Genomic DNA, 11,774 nt, shown 5'->3' with positions numbered 1-11,774 from the left:
AAAATAAACACACTGCAGATGAATTCAATCTAACAGAACTAGTTGTTTTCAGCCGCAAATGTGACGGTAAACTACCATAAAGAATGAACTGCAAACACATGCTCTGAGTATAAATTTACAAGATCTCTTTGATATGCTTCAAGAGTACTTGGAAATAAAAACTTTAAGAAGATCGAATTTTTGACGCTGGAGCGCTGGCTGAAGATGATACATTTGTTGACACTAGCTGCGAAGATGAGGCAAAACAGGCCGTTTCCTCACTAGATCAGGATGAGGACTGACAACACTATCAGGTACAACGCAAAGCGCAGGCATTGGCGTAGAACAAAACTTGGCCTGTGAGGCTGGAACAGTACATGTTACTTGAGTTTTTATTTGGAATGGATGTATTTTGGTATTGTAGAAATGCCAAGCGCAGGCATTAGCGTAGAACAGGTTGAAACACCTCTGGCGAAACCGCGTAATAGGCGGATCTGACAATCTATCTAGCTGCCATTTGTACACCTGCGGAAGAGCCTACACATTGAATTTCAGAGCTGTTGATGTTCTCGAATGACGAATTCATGGCCAAAACCCGACCTCACGCCGTTCTCCTGGAGCAATTTGCGTCAATCTTTAACGCCAAACAATAAGTTTCCCGTTAAAAAAACACTTTATTAACAATTCCTTGCAATAGAAACCGATATTTTCAAATACTGAGCTCGAAGATTTAATATATTCATATTGTTCCGTAAACACAAGCTCTGTGTGCTTGACGTGCAGAAAATGTTGTCAATGTTATGCGTCCAAAGCTCAGAACATGAAAATGTCGTCCATAATTAAATACAGAGACTTTATAGATCGATTCGGACTTGCAATAACTACTTCCCTGCATTCGTTGTTCCAGCCCACCTACCTCGTTCATCAAGTCCGTGCAGTGTGAAAACTACTAACGCATGACCCACACTCATTTTCCATTGATGGTAGGAATGAAACTAGATTTAAGGGAAATGATTTTTGGGAGCCTGCAAACTTTTCACGCAGAGTGCTTATGTACTTATGAATACGATGAACTAACCCAAAACAAAAATTAAACACATGTTGCAAACGGTAATCTAATGTGACATAAAAAAGACTCAGATCCAAGAACCCACGCAAGATTTTAAATCCTCCATCGCCAGGCCAGAAATCACAGTACAAAACTTTTATTTCTTCCGAAGGGGCTATTCAATCATTAATAAAATTTCTATTCCTTTTAAACAAAAAATTGGACAAATACCATACCAATCATTTGCTGATCAATTCAATGGAGTGTTCCAAAAAATTTGTAGAGCTGGAATCTCCTCCTCCAATTCACTGCAACATTACTGGAGCTCTGATACCACAATAATAGCATAAGTGTCCTCAGACACGTAATTTATTAATCAGAAAAAATAATTACATATTTGATTTTGCAAGAGTTTACACCTGAACAACAAAACACTCTTGCAATGAGCTATTTATAAGCTCAATGTCCTAACTACCTCTAATTATGGATCACTTATTAAATAACAAGTGTCCATTTACAATAAATGTTATTCAAAACAACTAGCTAACTAATCTCCTAAAATAGAGCCTAAGATACGACACATTTGGAGAGTCATATCTTGTTACAACAATATACTAATTCTAAATGTCTCCAAAAAATAATTAAATATTCTAGAATAATAATTATTAATTTAATATCTTAAATTAATTATTTTATTCTGACTTTATAACTTACGATAATATTTTATTTTTGGATCATCTAACAAGGAGATCTTTCAGAAATGGATATTCCAGAACTCAGCATAATATCAACAAATTGATCATTTGAGAGATGATGTTGAATGTTACAAATGTAGCAATTTTGGACATATGGCTAGGGATTGTGAAGTTCTAGATAGGTACAACTATTATCGGCAAAATCCTAGAAGCAAATTTGCAGGATCATGAGATAGACACCAAATGGAATCTTCTATGAATAACATCGGATGCTACAAATGTCATAACTATGGACACATAGCTCATAACCGTGGGTACAAGATGGAATCAACCATGAATAAAAAGTTTGATGATGAGAATAAGAAGGTTTGGAAAGGAAAACAGGTACAGGATGAACAAGTACAAAATGAGCAAGAAAAGAAAGAAGGCAATAATGTCACAACAGTTATGCTTTCACGATTCGTAACGGATTGTGAGGAATCAATAGCTGCTTCGGTTAATGACTTGAGTCAAGATGGTCTGTTAAATGACACAATATTCTGAACAATTTATGTTAAAATTGGCAACCAGGGAAAAACTTCATGTGGGTCTTCTTATTCATGGCTAATAATATTTTTATTAGATTCCTCTCGTCGAGAGGTGTAGGATTGATATAAAGATCATCCAATTCCGATAAGTATTCATGGAGATATGAATTTATTTTGATTATGGAATTATTATCAAGCCGACCTACAACTCATGTAGGCTCAGAAGCCCAACAGTCGCATCTATTCACCCACCAACGTTGTGTATAAATATAAGAGGACTTTTCTTCATTTAGACTCACTCATCTCATCACATCTCTCTCTCTCTACTGCGCAGATATGAGTCTCTTCTCTACTGCGCTGAAATGGGTCTCTCTCTCTCTCACACATGTGAAGCTGGAAGCTGTTGAATTTGAAGCTGCAACTGCAGAAATAAAGATTGAATTGTGTGGCCTAGAAGATCTCCTCTTTGGAACTGCATTGTAGGTTCATCTGAACCCCTCTGAAAGCCGCAACTTTTGGTGGTGGAATGAAGTCAATCCGACGAACGATTTGCAAGATATCGACTGCCCTAGTTTGAAGCCGGAAACTGCTGAAACTGAAGCTGCAATTGCAGAAGCAAAGATTGACTTGCGTGGCCTAGAAGATCTCCTCTTTGGAACTGCGTTGTAGGTTCATCTGAACCTCCTTTGAAAGCCGCAACTTTTGGTGGTGGAATGAAGTCAATCCGATGAACGGTTTGCAAGATATCGACTGCCCTAGTTTGAAGCCGGAAACTGCTGACACTGAAGCTGCAACTACAGAAGAAAAGATTGACTTGCGTGGCCTAGAAGATCTCCTCATCTGAACTACGCTGTAGGTTCATCTGAACCTCCTCTAGAAGCCAAAACTTTTGGTGGTGGAATGAAGTCAATCCGACTGTCGGTTTGTGAGATATGGTCTGCCCTAGTTTGATAATGAAGCCGCTAATGCTGATGCTACTGATCTAGGGTTTTCTACTGCTGATATGAATCAGATTTATTGTACTATTTCTCTCTGCTGAATTATTGAAGATAAAAGAAGATTTGATCAAAGGGTTTCCCCACACATTGTGTGGTTTGTCCCTGGCTAGCTGCCACATCTTGTGTCTCTTGTCTTGGCTTGTTTTCTGTCAATCATTTAATGTTCTATCTGCACTTTACTTTATGTACATGTGATTGCTAATTGGTGGAATATAATAAGAAAAAGAAGTAAACTGTTATAAGCATAGAACATACCATAACTGAACATGGTATCAGAGCTGAGGTGAAGACAAAGCCCAAGCAAGAGCAAGAGCAATCATTGAAGAGAAGATTGGCAAGGCTATCCTAAAAGAACTATGGGGTCCTCAACACTCTTTCCTGCCGAAGACAAGCTCCGTGAGAAAGTTGACTATCATGGATGGAAGATGTCTATCGATCTAACCCTTGAAGATCAAGGAGTGTTGGACCATGTAAGAGGCAATATTGTTGAGCCTTCATCAAATGCATCTGCTGCTGCCTGGAACAAATGGAAAAATGGAGAAGTCAAAACAAAGAATATCATCCGGGACTCTATCAACAAGCACTTGGTGGCCTACATCTCTGATCTAGACACCTCCAAGGAAATCTACGACAGACTGGTGAGTTTATTTAAAGTTAATGATGCAAATAAAGTTTTGTTTCTTAGAAGTAAGTTGAGGGAAATCAAGAAGGGTAAAGATGAAAGTATGCAAGCATACTTCTTAAGAATCACCGAGATCAAGAACGATCTCCTATCTATTGGGGAAACCATTACTGACAGAGAAATGGCACTCACAACTCTCGGAGGATTACCATCTGAATGGTATGTGTTCAGGACTACTCTTCTGAACAATAATGTAATTCCTAGTTTCGAGGAATTAATGGCTAGATGCATTCAAGAACAAACAAGGGTAGAAGAGCAGGAAATGCCCTTGCCTAAAGGTCCTCCTGCTGCTTTTTCTTCTCATGCTAAGAAAATAAATAATTCTGAGTCTAAATCAAAAAGAAAGGCTGGATTTAAGGGTGGAAGAAAAGGACCATGTTTCATTTGCAATAAAGCAGGTCACTATGCAAGGGAATGCCCTGATAGAAAGGACTCTCACCGTGACGATGATCAAAATCCCTCTCATGGTAATCGAAGGAATGGAAAATTCAATAGCAAAGGTAAGAGGAGAGCTGGGAATCAAGGAAGAGGACAACCATTCAAGAAGGCTAGAAAGTCTAGGATGTATTAAATGCACATGACCTCAAAAAGATCCTAGTGTCCATCTCGGCAATGGAAGACAAAGGCTACAAGGTAACCTTCAGCAATGGCAAGGTCGATGAAAGTCCACTAGGTGTCATGTATTATGACACATCTCTTCAGTCCGAACTTTGGCATCGGAGGTTTTCCCCCCTTCATTATAAAGTTATACTCGGTGTAAGACAAATGGTGACAGGGATGCCCGAATTCTGAGTAGAGAAAGGTGTATGTCCAGGATGTGCCAAAGGAAAGCTCAAAAGGGGACCATTCCCCTCAATCCAAAGCAAGACCTCCAATATATTACAGTTGGTTCACTCAGGCATACCTAATGTTGGCATTAAGAGGGAGACTATGACACCACATACTCCTAAGCAGAATGGTGTGGCGAGAAGTAAGAACTGCATGATTGTGGAAGCTGTGTGAGCCGTCAAAGACTTCTGAAGTTTCTATGGGATGAAACTACAAACACTATCGTATATGTACAAAATCGATGCACTCATCAAGCATTGGGTTCCAAGACTCCTAAAGAAAAGTTCACCGCAAGGTGAACAATCTTCCGACTTTGAGGAGCTCTCAAAAAGCTGACACCAGGGAACCGAAAGAAAAGGATGATGAATCAATGCCTGATGTAGAAGAATTCATGGATCCGATTGATCCTCATCCACATGAGCCTTCCTCTTCTAGGAAGAGGCCTTCATGGCTTAGGGGGATACTTGATGATGCTGAAGGACATGCTGCACCCTGAGGAACCTTCCATCAAAGTAGGAAACTTAACAGGTATCAGGGATACCTGACCATCATGAGCACGATCATACAAAATGAACCTTCATCATTCTCAGATGTCATCAAGCATTAACTATGGAAGGATGCTATGACCATAGAATATGAGTCTATTATGGAAAATGATATCTGGGAAGTAGTTCCCAGACCCTGGATAAGATAATTGTTACTTCAAAATGGCTTTACAAGATAAAGCATGCAGCAAATGGAAGTATGGAAAAGTATAAGGTTCATTTTGTTGCTCATGGTTTATCCCAGAAGGAAGGTATAGACTACGATATTTGCACCTGTTCCCAGATATATGACCATCCGCTTGATCATAGCCCTTGTGGCTTCACAAGGATGGAACCTACATCAGATGGATGTCAAGACCGCGTTCATGCATGGTTCTATCAAAGAAGAGGTCTATGTGGAGAAAACCTGAAGGATTTACCCCGAGCATGGTATGAGAGGATCGATAGCTACTTGATGAAGCTGGGATTCACTAGGAGTGAAGCTGATCCTAACCTTTACTTTAAGGTTGAAGATGATAAGCCTCTCATACTGGTGTTGTATGTGGATGACCTCTTTCTAACAAGTGCAAACCCTCTCATTCACAAATGTAAGAGGGAGATGGCTTCTGAATTTGAAATGAAGGACCAAGGACTTGAAGTGTGGCAGAAGCCAAGGGAAATTTTCCTATCTCAAGGAAAATATGTGGTAAATATATTGGAAAGATTTGGTATGATGGACTACAAGCCTGTGACTACCTCAAGGATCTTAACTTTTAGAAGTTATATGGTAGTGATGTCGGACCAGACTTGTGCCTCTGAGTTTCAAAAACTCATTCGTATTGATGTTCTTGGTGAACCTCCGTCCGAACATATGTTTTGCAGTTAGAATTGTGAGCTCATATTTGGTTGAGCCTCACTGGATTGATGCCAGGAATCTTCTGAGATGTCTTCAGGACACAATCTCTCATGGATTAAGATACACTGCCGGAGATGTGAGACTACTTGGATATACTGATGTTGATTGGGCAGACAGTGTGGTGGACCATAAGAGCACTTCCGGGTACTGTTTCACCTTGGGATCTGCTTCGATATCCTGGATGAGCAGGAAGCAGAAGTCGGTGGCTTTGAGCATTGTCGAAGTAGGATATATTGTTGCTAACATAACCTCGTGTGAGGCAGTCTGGTTGCGAAAGCTCTTCAATGAGCTATTTGGATTTACATTGGATACCACTGTGATTCTCTATAACAACCAGAGGTGGGATTCGATTATTGAGGAATCCCATATTCGTCAATTGCTCCAGCAGATAGACATCATCTGGGATATGGTAAGTCGATGAGCAAGGAAGCTCCATCACATTAAGATGATGTACAGGTTGATACACCTTGTCAAAGCCCCGAGGAAAGATCTAATCTGTAATTTTCCCAAACGACTTGGAGTCGGCAAGAAACCCTTGTACAAGGGTCCTGCATGTTGCATACATTGAGCTCTGGGAGCTCTAAGGGCTTGCGATTCCTATTGGAGCAACATATGACCACAAGGTGACTCACCCTCCCCTAGTGGTGCACACTGGAACAAGATGATTCGCTCTCTTGTGGGACAAGATGATTCGCTCTCTTGTGGAACAGGATGATTCGCTCTCCTGTGTAGCAGGATGATTAGTTCTCCTGTGAGGCCTGGATTGATGTGTTCTCCATGGCAGCCTGGATTGATGTGTTCTCCACGGCGATTGTAGCAGGATTGATGTGTTCTCCTGTGAGGCCTGGATTGATGTGTTCTCCATGGCAATTGTAGTAGGATTGATGTGTTCTCCTGTGAGGACAAGATTGATTAGTTCTCCTGTCGAGGCATCCTACCCATGCAGTCTGGGACTCATGGGAAGTACCTCTCATCTGATCAATGAGTAGGGAAATGAAGTTAGGGACCATAGTAGTACCGATGGACGCATCATTGTAACTACCGTACTCCCTACGCTAGGATGACCTCCATTGATCTGGGATCAATGATACTGGTCTGGGACCAGTGGTAGGAGTTGTACCATACTATGACGCTGACTTCGGGTCGGTTGAGACTGGTCTGGGATCAGTGGTACATACTCTGAGACTGACTTTGAGCCAGTGGAGGATGATATTGGTCTGGGATCATTGGAGTTGTACTCACTATGACGTTGACTTTGGGTTGGTTGAGACTGGTCTGGGACCAGTGGTACATACTCTGAGACTGACTTTGAATCAGTATGATACATCCTTGATCATTTCTTCTTCTTCATAATTCGGACAAAAGCAGAGTAGAACAGAACAATGCAAGAGCATAGTAGAACAGAACAAAACAGTACAGATCAGTGCAGGGCAGAACAAGACAAAGCATAACAGGCAAAATAGAGCAGAGCAGGGCAAGGGTCAGGTTGTACAAGGCAGTACATTTGATGGATGAATAGTAACGACCGATAGACAGATTGCAGATGAAGTTCTCCATGGTTGAGAGGGAGTGTTAAAATTGGAAACCAGGGAAAAATTCATGTGGGTCATCTTATTCATGGCTAATAATATTTTTATTAGATTCCTCTCGTCGAGAGGTGTAGGATTGATATAAAGATCATCCAATTCCGATAAGTATTCATGGAGATATGAATTTATTTTGATTATGGAATTATTATCAAGCCGACCTACAACTCATGTAGGCTCAGAAGCACAACAGTCGCATCTATTCACCCACCAACGTTGTGTATAAATATAAGAGGAATTTTCTTCATTTAGACTCACTCATCTCATCACATCTCTCTCTCTCTACTGCGCAGATATGAGTCTCTTCTCTACTGCGCTGAAATGGGTCTCTCTCTCTCACACATGTGAAGCCGGAAGCTGTTGAATTTGAAGCTGCAACTGCAGAAGTAAAGATTGACTTGCGTGGCCTAGAAGATCTCCTCTTTGGAACTGCGTTGTAAGTTCATCTGAACCTCCTCTGAAAGCCGCAACTTTTGGTGGTGGAATGAAGTCAATCCGACGAACGGTTTGCAAGATATCGACTGCCCTAGTTTGAAGCCGGAAACTACTGAAACTGAAGCTGCAACTGCAGAAGCAAAGATTGACTTGCGTGGCCTAGAAGATCTCCTCTTTGGAACTGCGTGTAGGTTCATCTGAACCTCCTCTGAAAGCCGCAACTTTTGGTGGTGGAATGAAGTCAATCCGACGAACGGTTTGCAAGATATCGACTGCCCTAGTTTGAAGCCGGAAACTACTGAAACTGAAGCTGCAACTGCAGAAGCAAAGATTGACTTGCGTGGCCTAGAAGATCTCCTCATCTGAACTACGTTGTAGGTTCATCTGAACCTCCTCTAGAAGCCAAAATTTTTGGTGGTGGAATGAAGTCAATCCGACTGTCGGTTTGTGAGATATGGTCTGCCCTAGTTTGATAATGAAGTCGCTAATGCTGATGCTACTGATCTAGGGTTTGCTACTGCTGATATGAATCAGATTTACTGTACCATTTCTCTCTGCTGAATTATTGAAGATAAAAGAAGATTTGATCAAAGGGTTTCCCCAGACATTGTGGGGTTTGTCCCTGGCTAGCCGCCACATCTTGTGTCTCTTGTCTTGGCTTGTTTTCTGTCGATCGTTTAATGTTCTATCTGCACTTTACTTTATGTACATGTGATTGCTAATCGGTGGAATATAATAAGAAAAAGAAGTAAACTGTTATAAGCATAGAACATACCATAACTGAACAATTTAGCTTATTGACTCCTAGAAATTTGAAGATGAGGAGTCTATGAAACAGTATATGACACAAGTCTACGATTGACAGACAGGTAGTTTGAACAAGATGGCAATTTCATTACATGTTCAGGGGGAGAAGAATAGTTGAAGTATTACATATTCAAGAAAGGAAGTGCTGACAAGCAATCTTGATGTGAAAGTGGATCAAGACAATATAACGATTATCGAGATATCTCAACAGGATAAAGGAATATTCATATACTAAACCAAGTACATCATAGAAATGCTCAAGAAATTCCAGATGGGAGATTACAAACCAGTCCTTACCCCCATGGTAACAGCTGCAAGTTAAGCTTAAAAGAATCATCAAAGCATGTGGACCAAAGGTTGTATAGATCCATGATTGGTAATCTCCAATATGTGACAGCCTCCCGGCCATATGTGATGTGGGCAGTGGGACAAATAGCATGATTCCAAACAGCACCAAAAGAATCTCATATCATTGTCATCAAAAAAATTATTCGATATCTTAAGGGCACAGTGAATATGGTCTCCAGTATCCCAAAGGAAATGATGTGGTCATCCAAACTTATATAGATGCAGATTGGGTAGGAAGTGTTGATGATTGGAAGAGTACCAGTGGAGTAGCATTCTATCTAGGTGGTTCCCTTATCTCATGGTTAAGTAAAAAATAGTCTTCAATCTCTCTATCCATGGCGGAAGTAGAATACATCGTGGCAACAACTTGTTGTACTCAAGTTCTCTTGATGAAGCAAACCTTGCAAGATCTTCAAGTTAAGTTTGATGAGCTTATTCCCATCTTCTATGATCACACTAGTGCCATCAGTATCTCCAAAAATCATGTGATTCATTACAAAACAAAGCACATTCTGATCAAATATCATTTTATTAGAGAGAAGGTCGCCGAAAAGAATATCAATCTTGACTATGTTGATACAAAGGAACAAATTGCTGACATCTTTACCAAACCATTACCTCATGAAGCATTTGAGTATCTTTGCCAAAATATTGGGATTCTCCCAAGTTCTCATTAGAATCTTTCTCTTATCTAACTAAGTAGAAAGGGGGAGTGGAGGTGTGTACAGGTCCGCAGGATGACAGTTTGTCAGGGGGAGTTACCCTTTGCCATTGATGACAAAGGGGGAGAGAAGGCAGTAGGAAGAGGTGTCATGATCGTAGGGGGAGTACTTGTGTTGCCATCAATGCCAAAGGGGGAGATTGTTGATCAATGGTTGTCATTGATGTCAACCCAAGCAGCACCAGGGGCTACCCCAATCTTGCATGGGAATTTTTACTTGACAGCTTACTCTATTTTGAGTCAAGGATATTCTAGATGGATTCTATTCGTCGAGATGTTTCCGTTGATATATGGCACGCCACGTAATTCTTCACGGTTTGAGAGATATTCGTGTTTGAAGTTAGTAACCACAGTTAGTGGGCTAAAACCCTATGGGGTTGTGGCATGGAACTCATAATTGGTTGTGGTCATTCATTAGTCAATAATTAATAATAAAAAAATTTGCTCCTAAAATCCCTCCAACGTTCACTTGTTGAGGACCCTCTCAACTACAGACATTCATATAAATAGTGACCCTCATATTCTCCTCTAGTTGGGATTTTGTGGCTTCAAACAAGTCATCGTGGCATTTTCGCTATAACTTTTTTTTACGAAGCTTCAGAAGTTGAAATTAAAACCCATTTAATCTTGATGAACCTCGTAACCAAATTTCAGATCTTGGTTCACTATATTTTCGGAGATATGTCCTGAGGAAGTTAGGGTCTTTGCAGGTTCACGAATTCCATGTCAAACAGGTGACGCTGGGAAAATTGTCATAACTTTCTCTCTGAGCATTGGATTCAAATTTCGTAAATAGTGGCAGATTGGGCATAACCCTTTCCCAAGAATCCAATCTTGATCAGACCTATGGGGTTGGAAATAGGACTCAGAGGGCTACCACAGAATGAAATTTCAGACCCTAGAGATCCGAAATTACATAGATACAACCTATTCAATATCGAGCTCCTAGAACGCAAGAAAAGGCATGCATTCAAGGATCACCGCAGTAAGGACCACACATCAACAGTCAAGGGTAAGTCTCCTACAGCAAGGTATGGATAATTAGTGTTTACATTTGAATTTTGAGTATCATCTCTGACATATGTTTTTGCAGGACAACGTAAGTATATACAGGGTCTCGATTATATCTCTATGTCTCTATATTTCATAGTTAGTTTTGATACCACATTCTAGATGTCCTATTCTTGATACTACACATTTGATGCTACATATTCTTGATGCTACACCAAGTTTGCTAAATCAATATGATGTTGTATGTTCATGTTACTTGTCTTGTCATAGTTAATAGAAAGGTCTTTGTTATTGTACTTAAAACTTGGTCCATCACAAGTTTAGGGTTTGTCATCAGTTTTTATTGTATATATCTTTAGGTCAGTTTTGGATATAGTCTTGCATAGAGTCCAGGCCTATATCAAGAGTGGGAGTCTTTGTCTACTACTGCAACAAGTCAACAACAAAAGTGGCAAGCACACTTCAAGTACGCATTGTAATTTTAATTTGTATTTATTTATTATTATGCACTTACATGTGTTTTGTAGGCAGAGGTAAGTTGAAGGGTATTTTTTGTTTTGTTTTGGGATTGGTTTTTTCACCGGGCAAATTTTTGCATGCAAGTAGAAAAAGATTCAAGTACAACATCAGCAAGAATTAAAGAGCATAAGTATCAAATCAAAGGAAGCA

General features: G+C 40.2%; 1 pseudogene; it reads left to right on the top strand.

Annotated features, from left to right (window-relative positions):
- The first annotated feature begins 234 nt into the window (after positions 1-234).
- Positions 235-430, top strand: LOC149185670 (large ribosomal subunit protein eL39z/eL39x pseudogene; annotated as a pseudogene).
- The last annotated feature ends 11,344 nt before the right edge of the window (positions 431-11,774 follow it).

This window comes from Pinus tabuliformis, chromosome 3_1 (assembly GCF_031772625.1).
Source record: "Pinus tabuliformis cultivar Carrire ecotype Pingquan chromosome 3_1, CPIR1, whole genome shotgun sequence".
Taxonomy (NCBI): Eukaryota; Viridiplantae; Streptophyta; class Pinopsida; order Pinales; family Pinaceae; genus Pinus; species Pinus tabuliformis.
This window is presented reverse-complemented; position numbering and strand designations above follow the sequence as displayed.